General features: G+C 35.5%; 1 long non-coding RNA gene across 3 annotated transcripts in view; it reads right to left on the bottom strand.

The window, feature by feature from the left end:
- Positions 1–976: 976 nt before the first annotated feature.
- LOC102004943 overlaps positions 977–3,977 on the bottom strand; it is a 21,003-nt gene continuing 18,002 nt past the window's right edge. For 2 of the 3 annotated variants that reach the window (XR_001234034.1, XR_001234035.1), the window contains one exon: positions 977–3,542. This is a non-coding gene — a long non-coding RNA (uncharacterized LOC102004943). The remainder of the gene's footprint in view (positions 3,543–3,977) is intronic. The other variant, XR_001234036.1, reaches the window with a different exon arrangement.

Below are 3,977 nucleotides of genomic sequence, written 5' to 3'. Positions count from 1 at the left end.
TAGAAAGGTGGTGAAATAGCACAATATGAAAGAAAACTCCTTTAGCTTCAGATGCCTAAATATGCCATCAAAAGACTGCTCAGTTCTCAAATGCCAGTATTTTCTGACTCCTTCAGAACCTATTCTTAATGTAAAACATCAAAGTCAGCAGGATAGTAGGTGTCCCAAAATGTCTTAATTCAGAGAATTAGTGTTAACTGAGTCTGATTAGCTCCATTTATCTCTAATTAATTACCTTTATCTATTTAGACACTTTGTTTCCAGTAGACATGGAGTCAAGTAGACTAGATTATTAGTGTAGTCATTGTGCCTTTACAAAATCCTGAAATTAATGAAATGTGCAAAAGAATCTGCAGTTTTAATTGCACAGGTGTTGCCTTATGGCAAAGCTTTATCATCTGATTATGCCAAGGGGTTATTAGTGACTTTTTATATAGTAGATGAGCCTATGAAATGTACCTCAGTAACACCTCATTAGTTTAGGGTTGTTACTGTATTATTTATTACATTCAGCCTTCCCCATTATCTAGATTGATTCATGGACCTGTATATTTTTTCCTCTCCTCTGTGCAGAAAAAATAAAATAAAATAAACCATCATTATGAAGAGTCCAGATGCAATGTGGAAAAATGCAAAATGTGTTCATCAGCTATAATTTGACTCTTTAAGACAAAAAGCTCTAAAGTTAGATGAGATCAGAATCAAATTTATGATTATTTTCTATGGGAAAAGAACCAATTTAAAATTACTGAGGAGTATGAAAGGATTACTGTATGTGATTTAAAACAATGTGGCTGTCCTAATGTCTTCACCTAACTGAACTGGAATATATGTGGAAGAAAAGGCAAAATATTTTTAACACTAAAATATATTTATATTTATTTTCTCTTACTATCTTTCTATAATGGACTAATAAGACATCATCTATATATGTTCATCCAAAATATTCATAAAAATGTATCTATTTTACTTTTTGCTTTCCTTTTTTAGGGATAGATTTGTTGCCAGATGGAGAAAACAAATTATACAATGCAGCTTCACTGAAAAAGCAAGATTTCAATGCCTGCTTATACAAATAAGGAGCTCTTTTTCATGGCAAGGTTAGACATGTGCAAAAGACTAAAATATCTCAGCCTTTATAATTCTTCCTTCATCATTACTTGGAGATGTAATGTTGTTCACAATCACAGAGTAATTAGACAGCTAGAAGCAAATCCAGCCACAATCATATTCCAACAAACATGTTTATTGACAACACAGTAACTCCTTTAAATAAATTTGTCAACATAAATATGTCAAATGGATTTTAAAATCTTTTCTCTCCCTATTCCTCATCTGCCCTCCCAAAATTCCTCTACTGCTATGAGCCATATATATATGGCTGTTCACTTATTGCTGAATCTAAACTAGTGAAATGATAATGGGTAACTGTTATATAGAGCATGACAACTAATTTGAGTGGTAATAATGAATATTTAATGATCCTCCTTTCAAGCATGAACATATAACTTTTCATGCATGTCTTACCAAAATTATAATCATTAATCTAAAAATTATTGCTGCAGCTGAAATAATAGCTAAGAATTATATATTACAGCCAAGTCAGAATATTGCATAAACGTTCTGAACAAACACAGACACAGGAGCACACAGGAAGCCCCAGCCTACTGTTTTCAGTCCTTAGTCTATTTTTTTTTTTTTTTTTTTGGTACTGGGAATCAAACTCAGGACCGTACTTGCCAGGCAGGCATTTGTGCCACTGAGCTATATCCCCTCAATCTTCAGTCTAAATCCTTTCTTTGACATGTATGAAAGTTGCATGATTAGTAAACATTTGAATCCAAATATTAAAGCCTATCATTTTTATCAGTAATTATAAAAAGCCAAGGTCATTTTCATTCCTCCCTAGCTCATAATTTCTAAACAAAAATAACATGTATATAAAAACATGCCCCCACATAGGGATTTTTTTTATAATGTTGTATCTCAAATTTCATTTTTTTATATGCCAGTTCTCCCAGTGTGTCCCTCTACCAGAAACTACAATGTGACTTTAGAAAAAAGAGAAATCTAAAAATATTTGATGCACTTTTAAATGCACTTTATTCATGGTTAAAAAATAATTTTGGTTAAATTTCCACCTTGAATTATCCCCGGTAGCTTCATAAGATGTGAGTAATTTCATATGCCTGTGGTGTTGCAGAGAAACACAGCTCCCTTCCTTCCAGGTTGGGTTTGCTCTTTTCGTTAGAATAGTTGAAAACCAGTGCCTCTGTAGGTGCAAATATGCAATTCTGTGTCAAATCTTAGTGTCTGTTATTACTTGCTTTTAAAAGTGTATGCTTATAAAATTCAAGGGGAACAAAGCCTAGTAACAGAATAATGGAAGAATAGCAAGAAAAATCTGAAGAGTCTCTTCATTGTAGCCCTCTTTAGCAGAAATCCAGTGTCCGGTTGAATGGTGCACCAGGCTGGGTACCAAGCTCATCAATACGGTTCTGGTTCATTATGACTCCAGATTAGAGGCCAAAGGTAGAGCATGTTGGAGCACATCCTCCAACTGTATACATACACATTGAACACAGTTCTAACACAGCAGGTATTCTTGCCTAAAACAAGAGCAAGATCAAATGAGAAAAGGAATTCTTAAGTAATAAGTAAAATGCTTAAGAAATATCTACTCAAGGGTACTAAACTCTTGATGAATTTCATTTATTCACTTCACTAAGTGGTATTTAATCAATATATTCTTTGTGTTTCCTAGGTTCTTCCTGACCTTCCACTCTGGTTTCTTCTAACGATGGATATTTATTAGGGAATGAACATCAATTAATTCTTCCTGAGTAGGTTTATTTTGCTGTTATGTATGCAAATATAGAGAGTGTGTTAAAGAACATATTAACAAATATGGAAAAGTGAACAGTCTTCATTGATGCTGTTTTGCATTCCTTGTCACCTCCTCATACCAGCTTATCAAACTTCTGCGGAGGAGTTTCAGATAAAACTTCTTAGTAGCCAGTGGCTCTGCACAAATGTGGAACATAGGCAACAAGATGCAAGAAGTAATAAGACACAGTGAAGGCATACACTACGGGAAAATTGGGGAGCAAGAAGGGATTTTTCTGTTGTTTTGTAAGGGATGGGAAAGAACCTACTTTGAAGAGTGGGAGAGAAAAAAGCTGCAGTTGGAGGTTTTTTAACACAGAACACGTTAATACTGTGCGAAAGCTACATTTATGTATTAAGGTAGAAGAAAAATATGAAGGGTAGGCACCCAGACTGAAGACATGGAACCTAATATGCTCAGATTCTTGTTGTTTGTTGTTTGAAAAGTTGTCTGGAGAGCAGCGCAAAGTCTCTTCTTCCTCGTGGGCCTGACATGTCTGCTGCCTTGCTGTCCTCAGCAGCGCCGTGGGGTGGTGACTAATTGCCCCCGTAAATCACTGAGCACCACTGTGCTACTCCGTTTATTTTTCTGACAGTAATTTAGTGCTTGCTCTTTCCCACACTTGTCATTCCGTGTTTTTCCTCACATTAGAAGCCTGTAGAAAAAGGACAGTAATTAACGGTGCAATACATACTCATGGAAACTCTTTCATCATATTGTGATAATTGTGCTCCTTGTCTGTCAAGGTAACCTCTCAGTTTCCAAGCTTCATGCAGCACTATTTGTCAACTCTAAACTGAAGACACCGTTTTGACTGGAACTGAGCTGCTTCCAACCAGCTCTTCAACTTGTCCAAAGAAGAGGTCATTTATATTTTAGGCAATGTGTCAAATATTTAGTCTGATCTGCACAGTGAGATGAAAGTCATAATAAAGATACACCTGGATTCTTCGTTATTGGCAGGGTCTAAGGACAGGCCAGCTGGAATGTTAGGAAGTGAAGGTATGTATTGTGAGACATAGAATAGCAATCAAACTTCTCATGCTCTCCAGTAAAAAAGACCTTTCCTTTCAGGTCAATGCCTGAATTT

The sequence above is a fragment of the Chinchilla lanigera genome, unplaced genomic scaffold (assembly GCF_000276665.1).
Source record: "Chinchilla lanigera isolate Chin_1 unplaced genomic scaffold, ChiLan1.0 scaffold00022, whole genome shotgun sequence".
NCBI classification, from domain to species: Eukaryota; Metazoa; Chordata; class Mammalia; order Rodentia; family Chinchillidae; genus Chinchilla; species Chinchilla lanigera.
This window is presented reverse-complemented; position numbering and strand designations above follow the sequence as displayed.